Source organism: Notechis scutatus, chromosome 2, assembly GCF_049901735.1.
Source record: "Notechis scutatus isolate UNSWTSFEM ecotype Mainland chromosome 2, rNotScu1.2, whole genome shotgun sequence".
Taxonomy (NCBI): Eukaryota; Metazoa; Chordata; class Lepidosauria; order Squamata; family Elapidae; genus Notechis; species Notechis scutatus.
This window is the reverse complement of record NC_142010.1, coordinates 34,335,226-34,356,579: the sequence shown is the minus strand read 5'-3', so window position 1 is coordinate 34,356,579 and position 21,354 is coordinate 34,335,226. Positions and strand designations below refer to the sequence as shown.

Here is a 21,354-nt window from a genome sequence, read left to right as displayed (position 1 = left end):
CCCTCTGCAACCACTCCTGAATCTGTCTGTGTAATCCAGATGCAGCGCAGCTGCACAAGATCAGGTAGCCCATCTAGATCAGTACAAGTGACTCGAAGTGACTCTGTGGCCACATTGCTCCAACAGCGGCCAGATTCTGTCAAGATGATGACTTACTGGAAAAGATATGACTGTGGATGGAATTAGCAATATGCCAATGTATCTCTGCGGAGGTGCAGCATACTGCTCTGAACAACAGAGCGCTCCTTCTGACTGGAATTCCCTATAACTCCGGTCACTAAGCAGGACAGAGCATCCTTACCCTCAGGTATCTCTCCACAGGAGATTCTGTAGTTTCAGATATACTCCCGCAAGGTATATAGAAGAAGCAAGGGCTATTGATCGGGTGGAGCCAGAGGACTCTGAGTTCTCCTGCTCAAATTCTCAAATTCTAGTTAGATTCGCATCAGCTCACATAAAAAGGTGATGGTTGATGCTACATCTTGACGACTAAAACAACGCCAGCATCATTTTGTTTATAAGAATTCCATGGCATTATCTGTTGAGAAGCCACATCCCCTCACAAGAATCTCCGTGAGGGTCCAGGGGACATTTATGCCGATTATGGACCTCTTTCTGAGGTTGACTATTGGGCTTCCTTTTTCAGTTGGCAGCCCTCACAGAATTCTAGCAGCACAGTAACAGCGAGCACCAAGGCCTTTGTCCGTCTGGGCAGGAAGCTGTTGAGCGCCAGTCAATGCAGGATCTCCCAATTGCAATACAGGTCCTGAAAGGTGTTCTCTATTTGGCCTCACAATTTGATTCCATATTCAGTCATCTAATTATGAGTTTGGTAACAGCACAACATGTTAGTAGCTGTGCACAGATATAACAAAAATATTATCAATAATAACAATATTAATGATATCAATATTATTATGAATAATAACATAATAACAAATTGAATTTACAAAAAAACGGGGAGGGGAGAGCAAATATCAAGAGGTTTCCCTGCCTCTGTTTATATCAGTCCTCTGAACCAGTCAACAGTCCATTAATATCTCATACACATATACATAGATATAGCTATCTCACCTTGTGGGCTTTAGGTCAGAATCTTCAAGGGCAACCAAAAATACCCCCAGAGGACAACAAACCAACTCAAAGTAGGTAAAAACGTCCTAGAGAGACCTCTAAGGCAACAAAGGATGCCAAGAGACACCAAAATGCATTAGATGAGCATATCTTAAATTAAAAAAAAAATGCATGAGGGAGGTTGAACAGAAGTCTCAGTCCTCTTCCCCAGCCAGGCTGGTCCCAGTTCCAGAGTGCTCGCTTCAGCAGCACATATACTAAAATTGGAATGATACAGAGAAGATTAGCATGGCCCCTGCACAAGGATGACACACAATTTGTGAAGTGTTCCATATTTCACCTTGCCTCCATCCCTGGATCTCTCAACGCCATCCAGGAGAGCCTCAGAGAGACCGGTTCAACCCAGGCCTTCAGCAGCACTACTTGCCTGACAGACAGTTGTGGGACCACACCAGAATTCCTCCTCCCAGAGGATATCCCTGACAGATTGAAGGCCTGGAGGGACATGGCAATTTGAAGAGGCATCGCAGCCGGGGCACAGTAGAAGTTGATGGCTAGGCAGCCTCCACAATCTGACCTCGATTCTCACTCGATTTAGTTACTATGCAGAATAGACCTTCATTACCAGCAGGTACCTCCTTCAGGGGAGTATTATATAATCCAGTTACACATTCACATGATGCACAGGATGAGGGAGAACTAGAGACCAGATGGAACAGGTTGAGGAAGGGTCTACTCACAACAGTGACCAAAATCTGTCAGAGGCGGATCTCCTAAAAAGGGGGGCATGTCAAACATTGAAGGCATTAAGCCAGACCACCGACCTTCAGGTCTGTTTCGCCCTCAGACTTTTTTCAAGTCTCTGTTGTTTCAAAAACAAAACAAAACTACTTACTGCCTTGATATTCCATTTCCCCTCGGCCCAACAATCGTTACTATAAGGGGGGGTCAGATGATTTAATCTTCTCCCAACCAATAATGTAAGAGGAAGTCATAACTGTCCCACAGAGGTTCTTGGACCTCGTCCAGAAACAAGGGGTCTTTTCAGTGGCGTATACCCCTCTTACAGGATATGATAGCAAATTTTTAATTTGGTTTTCTCATTCTGCTAAATTTCTCATCACCACGATAGTAGATAAAACAATAATGGCAATTATCATCCTCCTCTGCAATTCCTACGGAAGCAGAAGAGGCTCTCAAGTCAAAGGATATACAGGGTCGAGTTGTCCCCATGTAGGGCATGTCGATCTGATGTGAGGGCCATAAGAGCGGAGTCGGCCTCATCCCCCTTTTTTTTACTAGATCGTCTCTCAGGTTGCTCCGCCATCTGAGGGAGATTATCTCAAATTCCAATATCAGGGCACACAAGGACGCCGCAAAACTCTATTAAATTATCTGCTCAAGCCATGGCATCTCAGGTTACTCCTCGCCTACTGCTATGGCTCAGACATTGGCAAGCAGATATCACACAACTAATGGAAGCTTGCTTCCTCCCCAATATATGGCGATAATTTGGTTGGTGGTGCCCCTGAGCTATCACTGATAGAGACTAGAAGCAGAAAATAAGTTCTTCTCTTTTCATAGACCCCAAAATAGTCCTTCCCAGCTTTTGGGAGGGTTCCTTCGTTCCCTCTACCGGGGACTTTTTCTCTCCAGACTCCAGGGACCGTCTGGACACATGAATCACCAACAGTCAGATAGTTTCCGATCTGGTGATAGATACTGAAGGGGAGGGCAGAGCAAGATAATCTCTTTTTTTTTTTTAAAACAAGTTTTATTAATTTCAAAAACAAACAAATCATCATCAACCGTTACATATTTGAACCTTTTTCCATTATAAATTTTACAAGTCAGATAAAACCTTATCTTATACAATACAATTCTATTTTAAACCAATTCTAAATGAGCATAAAAACATCTCTTGTCCTCTATTTCTTTCTGACTTGATTATCGTCATTCTCTTTCTGTGTTTCTAGAAGGTTTCACCAATATTTCTCAAAAACATAAACAGACACAAACAAACATATAAAAATCTTTTAGTAAAGTAACTTGGCCCCGATACCTCTCTTTATATGGGCTTTAATTATATTCATGCTCATCTTACAGATCATTACCTATTTTATTTACCATTCTGTATCTTCTATATATACTTCTCCACACATTTCACTCTTCATAATTCTATCTTATTCAATCCATCTTAATTTAAATCATTATATTTGTATCTTTTGCCCATCCTTTATTATCCCTCTATCTCATTCCTTATAATGAAAAAAAAAAGAATTTCTCCTGAAATCTCTAATCAGAGTATGATGTCTTTCTATCCTCTCCCTAAATATTAGATTAACATTTAAAATGACACCTAATATCCAATCTGATTCTGCTTGGTACATTCTATCTATTAATTTTTACTTTTAATAACAATAAAAACAGAGTAATAAATCAAAAATGTTTAAATACATAGTATCCTCCTAAATACGTAGTTAAATAATAAATCTAAATAATAAATCTTATAGCATTCTCATTGCCTTTCCCTTCAATATTTTATTACATTTTAAAAATCAATCATTATTAAACATTTCAACATTTTAATTTCTTATTAACTCTTAAGCCATTCTAATTTTCTATTTCTAATACAAATATTACAATACCGTCTTATGTACCTTGCAAAATCTTTTTAAGAAAATTTATACTTCACCCTTTATCCCTAAAAAGATTCCTCTTTTCCCATCCAATTTTAAAACTTTGTGGTTTTTCTCCGCCTTTCCCCTTTCTTTCTTCCCCCACCAGATCTTCCTACCCCCCTTCTTCTAACCTCTGTCTTGCTGGCATCCCTTCTCTGTTGTATTCCCTTTTTCTCTTGTTTGCTATCATTGTATTTATTTTGCATCATATTTTTCTCTTTCTTAAATGTTTTTTAGATCTTAAGTCCTTCATTTTCCTCGCTTTCTTCCTTCCTTCTTTCTTAGATAAATTTTGGGATTCATTAAAGATGGTGTCTTCGTCTTCTTCTTGTTGTTGTTCCATCTGTCGCATTGTCTGTTCATAGTTAACCAGCGCCATTTCTAAAAATAGAAAAGCTTTTTCCATACCATCTTTACAGGCTGCTTTTATTTGCTCATATTCATCCCTCAGTTCCTCAAAGGAGAAAGTCATTATAAATCTTTTCTTTTCTTTTTCCCTCTTTCTTCTTACTCCAACCAAAATATTCCAAAAGAAAAGTAAGACAATCCCAAAGTCCACAATCCTCAATCAATCCAAGCCAAGCCAAAATTTCCTCTTTCTCTTCCAGGGGTAGTATCAGACAAAGGAAAAAAGAAAATCCAAATCTGTGTTTTAAAGCCTTATTAAAATTTTATTTCTGTCTCCAAATCCTTAAGGCATCTCCTCCAACAAAATCCAACCAGATAAATATATTTTTGTCCTCTCCCTTCCGATTTATCCCATAAAGCTAGTTTTACCTGAAAAAACAAAACAGGTTTCTCAATATCCGTTTGTTAATTCCGTCGGGAGGGAGAGTAAACTTTCCTTTTAGCACCTCAGAATTGCCGCTTACTTTCTCTTGTGGAAAGAATCATCCAAAAAGCCATCACTTCCAGGAATTAAATTAAATATATCCCAGAGTCCTGGATTGACCAAGAAGACTTTCACTTTTAAAAACTTTCTCCTCTTCCTCCTGCGCATACTTGCCCAGCTGCCGGCTTCTTTGTGGCGGCCATTACGGACCGCCGCCACGCCGTCTTGGTAAAAGGGGTTCTGCCGGCCAGGGAGGGGGTCTGCAACACCCCAAACCCTTTCCGGATCCCCCTACCTTCAGCTGCCCCTGCAGGGCAGCCTTGCTCCGCAGCCTTTCGGATCGGAGCCCCAAAAGCGGCTAGCGCGGCAGGGATCGCGCAGCTTCGCGAATCCCTACCGCTCGCAAAGCCGACAAACCGGAAATCAGCAAAAGAATCTCTTGAGGAACATGAAATAGAGGTCTCCGAGGCACAACATAGGCCTCACGACTGTGCCCCTATTGGTGGAAGCCTCAAGCCTTTCACGGAGAGATGGGATGCCTCTACCTCTGTTTCCTGGGTTAGAGGTATCAGAAGATTAGGCCTGGCTATAGAATTTCCATCCTCTCCCCGGAACCTTTGCATTACTTGCCTTCTCTCTGGGGATCCTGTTAAAGGGAGCATGATGGAGACAGCTATTGTTCATTTATTGGAGATCCAGGCAACTAACCTGTGGCACCAGATCAGCAGGGGGCAATTTTAGTTTTAAAATGACTTAATTGATCCATAGTTCATAGGAGGCTTAAAATGAGTATACTGAACTCCATACTTCTGAGCTTCAGAAGGGGCAATTTTCTACCCTCCATTGACTTAATGGAGGCCCATGCCCACATTCCAATTAGATCCTCACATAGCAAAACTCTTAGTTTTTGTTATAATACTCAACGTTTTGAATACATTGCACTGTCTTTTGGGTTGTCATCTGCCCAAGGTTCTTACGAAGGTTCTGATGGCTCTGGCTGTCCATCTCAGGGGAACACCTGTTAGACGGCAGTGTTATTTATATGACATTTAATTATTATCTTGTTCATATAAACAGGCAAAGGGGAGGCCATAGCATCGGTCATCACTAGGAAAGACTTGCAGCCCATCTCTCATCACCCACGCATATGCCATTTTCTTGCACGGGGCTACAATTTTACAGCCTCCTGTAGTGCATTGATATCACACGTGGGACCTCAACAAGGTCCTTACTGCACTCAAGAAAACTCCCTTTGAGCCCATGTAGACCATGTGTCTCCATTCCTAACGTACAAGGTGGTTCTCTTGGTTGCCATTACATCAGCCAGTTACATCTTGGATATAGTAGTCTTGTCAGTTAGACAGGAGCTCTGTATTTTTCACACAGACAAAGTGGTCCTTAGTCCAGATCCATCTTTCACCCATAGATAATTTTGGGTTTCCACAGACCATAGGAACTGATACTCCCGTACATTTGTCTGAAACCAACATAAAATCTGGCACGACAATGCCACAATCTAGATGTAAGGTGAGCTTTCTGCATATATTTCAACTGCACAATGTGTGTTAGGAAACAAAGGTTCTCTTCGTTTCTTTTCAACCACCCACCATTGGGTGCAAGACCCCTTCCTCAATGACCAGTAAGTGGCTGAGAGCACAATTCCCAAGTCCTATGAGACACAATCTCTTCCTGTCCTCAGGGGCATCACTGCTTATTCGACCTGGAACGCTGCGATGTTGACAACATGGGCCACAAGCGCCAATAGCGAAAATTTACAAGGTGACAACATGGGCCTCACCATCGCCTTTTATTTAGAAACTATTAGAATGATGTCTTCGCCTCTACGGAGGCTGCCTTTGACAGGAAAGTGTTACAAAGGGTCCATAGGGACCAAGAAAAGGGGAATCCGAACAGATGGAAGCCCTCCCGTAGGACACACCAAGCTTTGGTATGTCCCAAACAATGGATGCTCTGAACAGCTCATCTGGAGAAGGGGCGTTGGTACTTACCTGACACGCCCTTTCTCTGTGAGCTGTGAAGAGCATCCATCCCCACCCTTATTCATCTGGTGGGATGCTATTCCGGCCAAGTATTAGAAAGGGTGAAGGAGAAGAAATACTTCATCACTTCGACTTCGACAAAACTGGGGACGCTAGGGAGGAGTCCCGTGGAGGAGGAGGAGCGTCCTCTCAATTAAAGCCCAGCCTATCAAACGAGCGACAGAAGCATCATCCCAAACAATGGATGCTCTTCACAGCTCACAGAGAAAGGGCGTGTCAGGTAAGTACCAACGCCCCTTTTCTTATCTTGTAATTATTTTCTCTTATGATGAGTGACATATCTGTGTTAGTCATAACACTTCCAATCTTAGATATCTCAACAAGAATTAAGCATGAATGGTATTTTGATAGATTGAACATTTCACACTTGAGCAGAATATCTACCTTGAACTGATTACAACTGATTGAGTTGTAAGTGCAAGTGCAAATGGCAATATAATATATGGTTTTAAATTCAGATACAATTTTGAAAATCTGGGGTCATGAGAAGGAAAAGGCTTGCAATGAAAAGCAAAAACATTTTGTTGGTTGTGTCTGGATGTATGGATGTATCAATACGTGCTTATATATGTATGACATATATATATATATATAATATATTTATGAATGCCCAGAGTTGCTTTGGATAGTGAGATAGGCAGAATATACATTTAATAAAGAAATAAAAATAAAATTTTGTGACTATTAATTTCAATTTTTGAAAGTCTATAAATAAAGTAAATGTTACAAATGAGCAATTAGATTAAACATTTAGTTAATACTATGCATAACTTTGAACAAAAAGATTACATTCTTAGAACTCATTTTTAAATTTAGGAATCAATGGTCTGCAGTTTGAAACTTTAGCTTCTTGGTTTATGGTTAACTGATATATATGATGCACAAACACAAACACATTTCAGGTTTATTTCTGGCTTATTCATGGACCCTTTCCACCTTCACAGATGTATAAACTAAGAGGATCAAAACAGAAGAAAAACAAATTCAAACAGGTTCGTTGTGCTTATCTGCAAAAAAGCACATTCTGGTTTGTTTCTGCCTTGTTGAAATTATTACTAAATCATGTAATATGCAAAACGTGTATTCACACAATCACTATGTACTGTATCTGTCCATTACTGATTTTGAAATCCTGTTCAAATGCCTAATCACATGTATAATACATTAAGCATAAACTGATTTCACTACAAAGTATAGATGCCACGGATTAAACTTAAACCCTTTCTTGTCATGCTTGTTTTCTGTGCATGTGAATATTTTTTTTTCCTAAATGGATGAGCTTTCCGAAACGTCATTCTACCATCTGTGATTCTATGTTGTGATTATGCAAACTCATCCTCCTAGCTAAGATAAAAATAGCAGTTGCCAATACAATGAACAGACAAAGATGAGCCTATTCACAAAAACAAGCAAGCCTGTTCTCCTCTGTGAAATTAAATGAACAAGAATTTTGCCATTACAAATTACCTAAGTATGGGTGTCTGTTTGGAAAAAGAGTACTTGCTGGAATGTCTATGGGGAGATTCTCAGTCATCTACATCACGGTTATCCCAAAAATGCTTTTTTCAAGAGGCAACTGGACTTTGTTTTTTCTTTGAAGACCTTTCGCTAAAAGACCCAGGTCACTCTTTCGAAGACAACAAAGTCCCTAATAAAAATATAAGCAAGAATACTGCAATTCAACAAGCCTTTCTTTCTGCTAGTTATAATTTCTGTTGCATTAACGATCTCTGTGTTTTCTGAAGACAAATTCTTGGTAATTTTAAAGCCAGCTGTTTTTCCTCAATAGCGAGCATGCTGATGCATAGCTGTGTGGTGAAAATGGAGCTATGTTGTACAGAAGGCTAGAAGAGGAGACTAAATAGTGGGAAAACCGAACTGCCCCAAGGCCTGCAGGATCAAAGGAAAGTACTAGAGCCAAGGTAGAAATAAATGGACTTAATACCCCCTGGTAGTAATAATGTCAAATCAATCAGATCTAGCGTCGATCGCAAAGTGGTGTAAAACACTGATGCAAAAGTATCCTTAACTAGGTTTAATATGTTGTACAGACCCAGCCAGCGTACATTAGAGAAAGGCAGCCTCTTAAATCCAAATGCATTTTATGTTTATAATGGATAATAAAAAAAAATAGAACAGCCCTCTGTCTAGTCATTTAACACTAGTAAAAATTTACGTTGGGGTGCTTCTCTTTAATTTTGCTTCATTTAATTTTACTGGCATGGGCTTTCTCTCATTCGTGTTTGTATTTTGAGATGGTTTCCCCCCCACACACATTTTTTTTACTTATCTTCTTTGCCAATTCTGTTATGTCTCAATGTAGGCAACTCATTTTGTAAGCTAGCAGCTAAAGCTGCTGAAGGCTTTGTTCATAATAAATTATGAATTATTAACTGCTTCCAGTGGAAAAATGGTGAATAAAATGTGACCCCTATTCTTACATATGTTCACCATTAGGAAACCTGCTACTAAAGTATTTTCAATTATTACATTTCTCATTTTAAAAACTGCTCTGTTATCCTGTGTTTTCCTATTGTTGCCTAACACTGCGATCATTGGCTTTCAAAATGTCTTCGGGTACCACTTCGTACCTTGGAAACTGTAAACAGCCAACATCTTTCATCCCCTTTCCTGATTGCAAAAGGGCTGGCAAACTTTTCCTGCATCTTGACAAAGAAGATAGGTTGGAGAGAAAAGGCTGAACATGTTTTAAATAGCTGAAGGTCCAAGGTTCAACTTTGTCTCCGTGAGAATAAGCACCCCTTTCTCTGACATGATGGCTTTCGTACAGGGCACCTTAAGACAAACAATGTGGCCTTTTAAAGATGGACATTCATAAACCATATGTGTCCTAGAAATCAGAAAAGTACAAACAGGAGACAATATTTGTAACTTAGGGTTGGGGTTCTTGGTCTCTATTTTCTTTTAAATGTTTCAGCACCCAACTAGGTAACATCATCTGTGCTAGGGTTTAGGACTAGTATGGATGATCTTACTGAGTTGGGTAATTAAATGTCTGCAAGAAAACTACTAAACTCAGAGAGGACCAAACAACCCCACAAATCAGAAAGGTTTTGTTTATTTATATGTTCAAACCTCTACAAATGCCCAATAACTCAATACTGAATTTGAGTAGATAATCTTCTCTAGCATTCCATATCAAGATAGGCTGATGAAGAAAAGGGACACATATCAATCCCATCAGTGCAAGTCTGAGTGCTTTTAAAAATAAAATGTAAAAGTAATTTGCATCTTTGTCATTTATTGTTTACCAAAAGGGTTTGATATGTTTTTTTTACAAAACAATCCAATCACTCCTCTTCATTATATGCTATGATTTGACACTACAGAACATAAGCCTTTATTTTCCATGCCACATATACATTTGTATGTGGTTTCTTTTTTAAAAATTATGTGTTGAAATAGCACATGCTTGAATTTAGGGAATGAATGGCAGGTCTTAAAACTGCACACTTTTTTGGTGGACTTATTACAAGTTTAGCTCCGTATCTGAGACTGGGCAGTTTAATATGTCATTTCTATTCATTTGAGGCATTCAGGTTATTGTCATTCAATATATAATGGCTTCATAAATTACATTGTTTCCTTCTAAGGACAGTAAGGAAATTCATTTGTTTTCCAAGCCCTACGCATGAAGTAGTTACAATAGGAATCTAGTGGCTAATCTTATGTGTTGCTGGCAGTAGAACAAGACATCATGGCTTCTGTTAGATTGTAGTATTGGTAAGCCTGCAATTTCAACTAAAACATGCTGAAATAAGTGGAATTTACTCCCTATAATGTTGCAGAGGATTAATATGTTACTCCTAGCAACATATTCACTGAATGAAAACTATTTAATAATAGATCTTGCTCTGCTTACAGATTGCTTGTTGTGTTTACAGCTTTAATAGCCAGTACTATTTTTTTCAATCTTAGTACTGGTTTTTATTGTCATCTCTGACAATATGTTATGCTCGGATTTGTTTACTTTCTTGGGAAGTCATGTCTTAGCAGTTTGACATGCAGCCTGAATTGGAAAATTAGGAAGCTTAATATGAGAACAATGTAAACTAAAAATGTAAAAGTTAAGCTATTGACCTTACAAATGACTTCGGGGATTTATTAGTAAGCCATCAGAGAATTTCACAACTGATATGCAGCAATAGCATTAATAACTCTTGCTGCATCACACAACTCTTGTCTTCTGACTGTAGTGCAGAGATATATATTCTCCCCATGTATCATTTCTTGGAATTTATATTCATTTTTTTTATTTTAATGTAAAAATGTTTGGTTTTACTTTGTGCCATATCCAAGAGTCCCAAAAGATGTGCCATATGAAAAAGGCATAATCTTAATTTGCTCACTCTTATATTGTTTTTGTTACTTGCATAATATAAATCAAATGTGTTATTGCCTAACAAAAGTAAGAAAGCAGTGAACTGTTTACTGTACTACACATTTGTGCTGCAATCACACTTCTATCCATAACTGTGAAGATAAGGAAAAATTAATGGATTCCCCTGTCCAATCATGTCCAACTTTAGGGGGCAGTGCTCATCTACATTTCCTAACTGAAGGAGCTGGTATCCAAATACACTTCCATGGTCTTGTAGCCAGCATGACTATATACTGAATACCGAGGCACACAGAACGCTGTTACTTTCCCACCAAAGTGGTACCTATTTATCTACTTGCATTTGCATGCTTTCAGATTATTAGGTTGTCAGGAGCTCAGGTGAGAACTGGAGCTCATGAGGTGCTTGGGTTTTAGGTGTTTTATTGGGATTATGTTGTAGAATTCTAGGTAAATTATGAAAAAATTGTTGCATTATGTATTATTTTATGCTAATTGTCCCAGGGAGTTGGGTTTTTAGCATGCAGTCAAACAAAACTCACATCGCACAAAGACTTTCTGGTGGGCTAGCTTTTTAAACTAAAAAAAAAAACAATAACAACTATAAGTCTCATCAGCCATGTAAGGTATATAATATACAGTAAGTGGTAGCTAAACTGCAGTATCCTCTCCCAGTGTTTGACTTTGAAAAATTGTGACATGCAATCAAGCAGTAAATCAATTATGTCTTACTTCCTTTTAGTGATTAGTTCTCTGCCTCCAATAATCTACTTTCATTACCATTACAAAAAGTGTGTTTAACTTAACGTCTTGTGCATACAGCCATTACCAAATTTACCCTTTAGAGTCAATCAAGGGCATTAATTAAGTTTGACTGGCAATATTTTGTGGCTAACAGAACATTGATTTTCTTCTTGGGTCTTCTCTGGAACACTTTCTCCATTTGTGAATAATTAGACACGAATTTTCAAATTTTCATCCAGAAATTCTTCAAACAATCTTTCAAAATTTCACTTCAGCAGCCAAAATAGCCTAAATCCAATTTAGTTTATCAGAAATTGTTTTCTTTTCCTCAGGCTTTAAAATTTCAGCTGTGTTTTTGCCAGCATATCAGCCTATTTTTACTTCTGGAAAAATAATTTTTACCTCCTGGAAGAGCTTCTGCAGAGAACTTTATAACCATCCAAGTACAATGGATCGTGTTTGAGAAATGATTTGATCATTGTTAATGTGTTAAGACCCACAGTCCTTGGTGCTCTCTGAGCTTGGTGGGTTTCTTGCAGACGTTTCATTACCAAATTAAGTGCATCAGTGTATTGATTATGTTACCTGGTTTGGTAATGAAATGTCTTCAAGAAAACCACCAACTTCAGAAAGCACCAAAGACCCCACAGTTTAACCCTGAACTACAAATATTTTTTCTAATGTATTAAGAAGGTAATAATTCCTAATATTTTTCATGGGGTACCCTTACATTTACTGCTAAAAATTGTTCTATATCCTAGATTTGGAATTTCTGGTAAGACTTCAGGGAGAAAAAGTTGTTCTACATCACCAAATGAAAAAATGTAATTTGAAAAATGACTATTAACTAGGGAAATAATTTTTAAGATAAAGCTTACAAATTTCACAAATGCCCTAGAAATAATGCAGGCAAAAATATCAGTAGTGAAATATATGCTGCTTAACTTCTTGACATTTTCAATTACAGTGAGAAAGAATGAATTTATGATTTATAATTTTTCTTTCTCATAAAATTTGGTTGTGGTTGATTGGCCTTTTTTTTTCATCCCTTACTTTCTCCAGGAACTTCTCACCAATACAGATGTTTTCTTTTTAATGGGTATATTAATCATTCTAATTCTTAATTTGGTCTTAATATTTCATTTCACTTAGATAAATGCACTGTTACATTTGATCCTTTAGATGCTCATTCCTCACCTTTAATCTTTGGCATCAGGTCAGGCAGGTTTGATGATATGTTTCTCTCTTTTTCACTAACCTCAATCTTTGATGAGTATTCTTCAGGGACAACAGAGAAGCACAAATGAATCAGACCCAATTGCCCGTTAGTGTTTTCAGGCATGGTGATCATTTAAGAGAAAGCTTTTTGTCCCATTGAAAGGAAATATAGCAGGGGTGAGCAATTATGGCCCTTTTACGACCTATGGACTTCAACTCCCAGAATTCTTGAGCTAGGCTGGCTCAGGAATTCTGGGAGTTGAAGTCCACAGGTCATAAAGGGCCACAGTTGTACACCTAGGTTTATAAAAAATCATTTGCTGCTTTGCTCATTTGTGGCCGGATAGATGATGTATAGGTAGTCCTTGACTTACAACAATTTGCTTAGTGACCATTCAAAGTTACAATGGGTACTGAAAAAGTAACTTATAACTAGCACTTGCACTTATGATAATCATGGAATCCCATGTTCATGTGATCAAAATTCAGGCACTTGGCAACTGACATCTCTTTACAATGGTCATGTCAGGGTTCTAAGTAACAGCCCAAATGAAATCAAAACTCCAAGGCCAGAGGTTTCCTCAAAGTGTAGATTTATTAGACATGTCATATTGGTACAGCTGGTGAAACCCAATTCTGAAGTTCCCTGGGTTTGCCGCACCCAATTCAAAGTTCTTTCGCCCCCGAATCCTGGGTCATGTGATCACCATTTGGGACCTTCCCAGCCAGTTTCTAAGTCAATGGGGAAAGTTGGGTTTGCTTAATGAATGCATGATTTCAGTTAACATCCTTGGCCAAAAAAGGTCGTAAATTTGGATGTGACTCATTTAAGAACCATCTTGCTTGGAAACAGAAATTCTGGTCCCAATTGCAGTCATGTTGAGAACTACCTGTATTTCAGTTTAATTTAATTCATTTCATCAATTCATCAATACAAAATATGAAACTATTTTTGACCTATTGGGTTTATTTGATATTTTCATAGCATGCTTTGGGCAATCCCACAAAATGGTTGCTACGGGTCAGGGGTGGGATTCAAATTTTTTAACAACCGGTTCTGTGGGTGTGGCTTAGTTGGTGGGCGTGGTTTGGTGGTCATGTGACTGGGTGGGCGTGGCTTGGTGGTCATGTGACTTGGTGATCATGTTACTGGCTGGGCGTGGCCAACTCAATAGCACTCACATCAAGGCACGCATCTTCTCACCTGGCCTCTCATGTCTGTGGGGATGCTGCAACAGTCGTAAGTGTGAAAAATGGTCATAACTCACTTTTTTCAGTGCCATTGTAACTTTGAATGGTCACTCCACACAAACAAAGTACCAGCAAAGGAGGGGAAAAAAAACTCCAGAGAAGTTCCTGAGACAGAAAGTCTAGTCCTGCCAAGAATGTAATAAGGGTTAATGGAGAGGCAGTTTCTGTAAGCAACACCAGAATGTTTCCTTCCTGCCTTCCTTACAGGATTAGGCCAGTAATTTCTTCTAACAACTGGTTCTCCGAACTGCTTAGAATGTTAACAACTGGTTCTAGAGAATAGGTGCAAACTGGTAGAATCCCACTCCTGCTTCAGGTGAATTCGCCTATTCATGAAAAGGTTGATTTTTTGTCCATTACAAAACTTCCACTTGTTGGGAGGGAAAAGAAAAACTGGTCAAGTAGTTCTGTTTCTTCTAGCCATGCTCTTTACTATTGTCACTTACTTTGAAGTACAATAAAATTCTTCATTTGAGGTCTGTGTAAGGGCCAAAGATTTCCTTTCTTTTTATATTATAAAAATGAAATGAAATAAAATAAAAATCGGGGAAGGGTAGGAAGTCTGGATACTGAAAGATTGGTTCATAGATATATTGCTGCTGATTGCTAAGTTGAGCTCTTAAGTATTTTTACTGTTAGTTTGCAATATCCAATGACTATTAAATAGATATCAGCTCCCTTCGTCATTGCATTTCATCTCCTCTGTAAATGTGAGATACAGTGCTAATAGCTTAAGTTACTGTCTGCTGCACATTTAATTGGCAGGTAGCCCTAGCCAACTCCATGAAACTCATTCCAAATAAATGTCAAGCTAAGTCCAAGCACAACAGATCAGCTAGAATTCAGTTCTTTATTTGCTTATATACAGTACAGTAGATAGAATCTCGTCAGACTAAACCTTTTTTACTCTTACCCTACAGATGTAACCTGGGAGATTCTAGAGTAAGGGTCTTCCAACTTGGCAAGTTTAAGACTTGTGGACTTTAACTCCCAGAATTCCTGAGCTAACATGACTGGAGGAGGAATTCTGGGAGTTGAAGTCCATAAACACCATCAAACTCACCCACCCCCTTTTTTTTTTTTTTTTTTTTTTTTTTTTCTTCCTTTGTACCCATTCATGTATTCACACTATGTAACTAACTTACTAAGAAAAAAAAAAAATAAAAGTCTAAAAGCTGTCAAGTTAGAAGATCCCTGCTCTAAAGAGTGGGTATTCTTTACTTTCTTCCTCAGTCTCCTATCTAGCTCCATGTTGTGCAGCCTCTTGTCTGGTTCCATTTTCTAGAATGTGTTCCCTCCTTCTTGGGATGCTGCCAATTCACTGTTATCTATCACATCTCCTTAGGCACTATCTCTCATAGTAAATAAAGGCAGAACCAGTTCTCTTCAGAGGTGGGGGAGTATGTTTTTAAATTGGCTTCAGTCATGGGTCTGAAGGAGTGTGGCAGCTCACGAGGTTAGGATGCTGGGCTACGCTTACTTTCAAGATCCGGTTACTGCTACAGGGTAGCGTGAGCTCCCATCACACACTCCAGCTCCTGCCAACCCAGCAGTTCAAAAGTAGGCAACAATGAGTAAATAAATGGGTACCACTTTGGTGGGCAACTTTAAAGGGACATGAAAGGAGCCCCCAACTCGGCATCCCCCAGGCAACAATGATGTTACCAGCAGATCCTTTTGCCACAGAAATACTTCAGTGCTTCTGACACACAAGTCGTAGTAGTAATAGTCACGGTCTAAATCTGAACAATCCTAAAAGATTTGTGTCTAATAAGCCCAAACAAGATGATAGAAGAATGGTCAGTGATATATGTGAAAATATCTATTTTTGATTTTAATTGCGGTGAATGGAGCTCAGGAAGTAAAATACTCTCAAATAATAACTCACCCTTAACAATATTGTAACAAACTGCCTTGACCAATGTTAATTAATTGCATTAGCCTATGCTTGTTGGTGGGAAACATGTCTCTGAACAGTTAATCTGTGATGCAGAAGGAAAAACTTTACAAACTGTGGGATGAAATCCCCTTTCATCACTTTGGCACTTGGCCAGTGAGACTGCTGATGATTGCACCATTTTAACAGCTCCATAACTTACCAGTTTGGGCTTCACTAAGAAGACTGGAAGGGATCAATACAAAGTAATACAGCACAAAATGTTGTCATGTCAGTAACAGCTCCTGGGATTAGATATATGCCAGAAACAATAGTTTAGACAGCTCTGGTGTATTAATCAATAGCGAAATAACTATAGATTGTATTTGGACCCAACAGTTTAGATACTTTGATGGTATGTGCTGTACTGCACATACTATACTATTTTTATCTACCAATAGAGGAGAATATTTGTAGCTCAGGGTTGAAATGAAGGATGCTGTCTGAACTTGGTTGTTTTCTTGCAGATACTGCATTACCCAAACTCGCATTGGTGATATTACCTACTTTGGGTAATGAAATATTTGCAAGAAAATAACTAAGCTCAGAGAGCACCAAGGATCCCTCATATTTTTATGTGCTAACCTGAAGCTATTCACTTTGCTAGAAATGTACATCAGATTTATGTTTAACCAACTTTTCTAGAGAAAATAATTTGCTCTACCTGAAACTGAAATATACATAAAGGCATATGTGTTGTATATATGTCTTGGATTAGAACACTATAATGGTGTGGATGTTATATATTACAACTTGAAGAAAGAACTTTACTACAACCTGGATGGTTGGTTCCCAGGGGTTCATGGGATATTATTACTCTATCCCCTCAGCGGTCTGAAATAATATTTGGAAAAGTATCAGAAGTCATTAGAAACGTTTAAGCAGCAGTATCCTTGTTTTGTATTGAGTGAAACCAGATTGGAAAAAGATTAGCATGGTTTTAAAATTAGTGGAAGAAACATCAATAGCCTGTGCTGTATTTATGATGCTATCCCGATAGCTGAAAATGCAAAATGTCTGCAAGCTCTACTAGTATATCAAGGAGTAAAAAAAGGACTAAAGTTAAATGTAAAAAAGAGCAAACTAAGGCCAATAGGTAGGACAACTACCCTTGGCAATGAAGGTATCAAAGTGGTGGATAACTTCTGCCATTTAGATTCAACCATCAACAGTAAAGGAACAAGCAGTCAAGAAATCCTTGGCAGAGCAGCCATGAAGGCCTTGGAAAAGATGTCCCAAAGGTGTTTTTTTCAAAGGCAACTGGACTTTCTTTGTTTTTCCTTCCAAGGAAAAACAAAGAAAATCCAGTTGCCGTTGAAAAGGCACCTTTGGGACAACCATGACCTGGATGACTGAAAATCTCCACAGGTTTCGGAGAAGATATTCACATGCTACTATATCTGGACTTACAAAGATCAGAATAGTACAAACCATGGGATTCCCTGTGACACTCTATGGAACTGAAAGTTGGACCTTGGAAAAGCAAGATAGACTATTAACACTTTCAAACTTTGCTTTTGGTGAAGGCTCCTGAGAATACCACAGTTGGCCAAGAAACAAACTGATGGATCGTTAAAGAAATCAACCCAGAGTTCTCATTTCAGGCAGAAATGACCAGGCTCAAATTATCCTCTTCCATTCACATTATGCAAAGACCTAGGTCTTTTGAGAAGGCTCTAATCTGGGAAAGGCAGAAGAAAAAGAGAAGTGGATGACCCCTAGCGTGGTAGATGGACTCAGTTACAATGGCAATTGATGCACCATTGGAAGATCTGAAGGACCAGTTTGGAGACAGATCATAATTGAGAAAAACTATGTGGTCAATTTCACATTGTTCATGAACCCCAAGACATTTATTATATGAAAATAATTTAATAACTAATAGTATTATGCAGGAACCAATCTGGTTGGTTACCAGAACCAGAGGTTTTGTCTTCCATAATAATAATATTATAAACAACAACAATGAATAGTCCCATGAACTCTTGGGGATTGATAGTGATCATTTTGGGCAACCCTGATTTGTGTACTTACTGAGTTGTCACTATATATAATCAATCAATCAGTCAATGATTCATTGTATCTGTAGGAAGTCACTGCTTTCTTTTCACTGCCAGCAGATTGAAAGAAGGGTAGGTACTCCTGCAAGACTGGCAAAGATGTTCCCAACCAGAAGCCCAGAAGCCTGGAAATGTAAAAGTAAACAGGGCACCTTTTTCCATATGTGGTGGACATGTTGAGAAGCCAAGAGTTAATGGAGAAGAATTAAAAAGTGGGTAGAGGAAATAATGAAACAAAAAATTGAATTCAGACTGAAACTGTTTCTATAATAAGGGGAGATTATACTGTTTCTATAATAAGGGGAATAATAAGGGGAGATTATACTAAGACAGACAAATACCGTGTTTCTCATATAATAAGGCCGGGTCTTATTTTTTTTTGAGCCCCGAAAAAATGGCTAGGCCGTCTTTTCGGGGATGACTTAATTTCCCGCCCCTTGCATCTTCGGGCGGGTGGCGACGGCTTGGATGTTGACCTCGGCGTTGGTGGGGCACTTCAGATCGGAGTCAACGCAGGCAGCACCATATCCGGGTGTGCAACAAAAGTACTTCCTAACGGCAAGCCCCCCACCATTCCCCCATTTCACATGTTTTAATATAGGCCTTAATTTGGGGAGGGGCTTAATTTCATTTCATGCCTATAAAACATGCTGGGACTTCCTATTGGGGGAGGCCGTATTGTTGGAGAAACAGGGTATATTATTTTACATATAACAATTGTGGCCAGAATTGTGTACGTACAGAACTGGAAACAGGATAATATACCATCTGAGGGGAGAGTGATAGGAAAAATCTTGGACTGCACGGAGATGGACAGGCTGACCTTAGAGTTAAAAGATAGAGGTGAAATGGAAAAGATGTCCCAAAGGTGGGACGCCTGGTATACCTGGTTAGACAATAGATACAAAAGTAACACGGTAACTAATGTATGAATATGAATGTTGACGATGCTGTAACATTGTTGAAAATGTTGATATGTTATAAATTGTTGGAAAATGTTTAATAAAAGGTACTTAAAAGAAAGAAAGGAAGGTAAAAAAAGGTCTAAGAAACACATTTGTTCATTTTATAATGCATTCTAGATGCAGTTAATCTTGCGTTCTACCCGTCACTGTTTTCACGTGATGATGCTTGTTGAATTAAAAAAAAACTGAATGACCTGTGCCCTGGAAGACTTTTTCTGTTCCTGCATTTATGAAGATCCCCCCAACCCCAAAAAAAATCCTCTTAAAGGGATCCTTCACTGAGGGAGAATGGCTTTCCGTGTTAATTAAAACAGAATAATTGTTGAGGAGACATTTGAACTTGGATTTCCCATGTGCACTGAATGTAAATATTCTGCTAAGCACTAAGCAACACTTTAAATATGTAGTGTCAGCAGTTATAAAAATAGCTTTTTTTAAGTGAATTCAATAAAATAGGTGTTTAGAGCTTTCAGCTCTGCAGATTTTCTTTAATAGGAGGAATTATCATTTCCAGAAGTATTTGATCTGCCTGCTCTCTAAACATTGTCTTCTATGCCAGTTACAAAATAATGTCAATGTTTCAGAGATTCCATTCTGGGATTTTCTGGTAAAGACGCACTGGAAGTTGATATGTATTTCTGATACCAGTGTTAATAGGACTATTGATTATTAGTTTGAGAAATACTGTAAGAAACTCAAAAGGCATCTGCTGTTTTTCATTAAAAAAACATTGGTAAAATACAGTTTTTACTTTTCAGTGCCAGCTCTTGGAAGCCATGTAATTCACTTTTCCACAAAGTTTTGAGAATTGTTACTTTATCCAGGAAACTTAATCATGTAGCAAGCATACCCATTGTAAGAGTTCTGATGTAAGTCATAGATCGTTGTATGCTGATCTTGGCTTGCTCAGATCATAGTTTTCTATCTTACTTTATAGTTAATGATCTTGATTATTTAAATATAGGAAGAAAAGGGAATATTATGACTTTGCCTCTAGGGGTTCACAGTTTTTTTTGCATGATTATCTTTTTCAGAAATTTCCCATGATATAGATGGTATCTACATCAGCCCTTTTCTGACAGTTCCCAGTCCTGGAGCACTGGGATGACTGGAAAAGAGCTAATGTAGTTTCCACCTTTAAAAAAAGGGGGTGGAAATGGATCCAGGAAACTACAGAACTATCAGCCTAACATCAATACCAGGAAAGATTCTGGAAAAGATCATCAAGCATCGAATATGTGAATACTTACAGGCAAACAAAGTCATAACCAGAAGCCAACATGGGTTTGTCAAAAACAGATCATGCCAGACAAATTTTATTGTATTCTTTGACAATGTAACAACATTAGTGGACCAGAGAAATGCTGTGGATATAATTTACTTGGATTTCAGTAAGATATTACAAATACTTTAAAGTAGACCACAATCTATTGATAAGATAGAAAAATGTGGGCTAGACAGCATTGCCACGAGATGGATTTATAACTGGCTGACCAATTATACACAACATGTAGACCTTAATGGAACTGCATCTACATGGAGGGAAGTATGCAGTGGGGTAGCCCAAGGCTTTATTTTAGGCCCAGTACTCTTCAAAAATGTCAGCTATGATTTAGACAAGAGGAAAGAAGATCTTATCAAACTTATCAGAACTTATCAAATTTTCAGATGAACCAAACTGGCAGGAATAGCCAGCACACCAAAATATAGGCTCAAGATACAGAAGTATTTTGACAGACTGGAACACTGGGCCCTATCTAACAAAATGAAATTCAATTGTCAGAAAAGTAAGGTTGTACATTTAGTTAAGAAAAACCAAATCCACAGATACAGAATAGGTGGTACCTGGCTCAAAAGCAGTAACTGCGACAGGGATCTTGGAGTCCGAGTGGACAATCACTTAAATATGAGCTAGCAGTGTACCACAGCTGCCAAAACAACAACCACACAGTTCTAGGCTGCATTAACAGAGGGGTAGAATCAAGATCATGTGAAGTGTTGGTACCACTTTATAATTCCTTAGTAAGGCCACATTTGGAATATTGCATCCCGTTTTGGTCATCACAGTATAAAAAAAGATGTTAAGACTCTTGAAAGAGTGCAGAGAAGAGCAACGAAGATCATTAAGCAGACTGGAAGCTAAAACATGAGGAACAATTGCAGCAATTGGGTA

The 21,354-nt window shown here is 38.5% G+C and overlaps 1 protein-coding gene and 1 non-coding gene across 21 annotated transcripts in view; both read left to right on the top strand.

Annotated features, from left to right (window-relative positions):
• Positions 1 to 21,354, top strand: part of MAGI1 (membrane associated guanylate kinase, WW and PDZ domain containing 1) — a 524,636-nt gene that overhangs the window by 234,971 nt on the left and 268,311 nt on the right. The gene's annotated exons all lie outside the window — the stretch shown is intronic.
• On the top strand, positions 1,308 to 1,413 carry LOC113419993 (U6 spliceosomal RNA). The gene has a single exon (XR_003371997.2). It is a non-coding gene; the product is annotated as a U6 spliceosomal RNA (small nuclear RNA).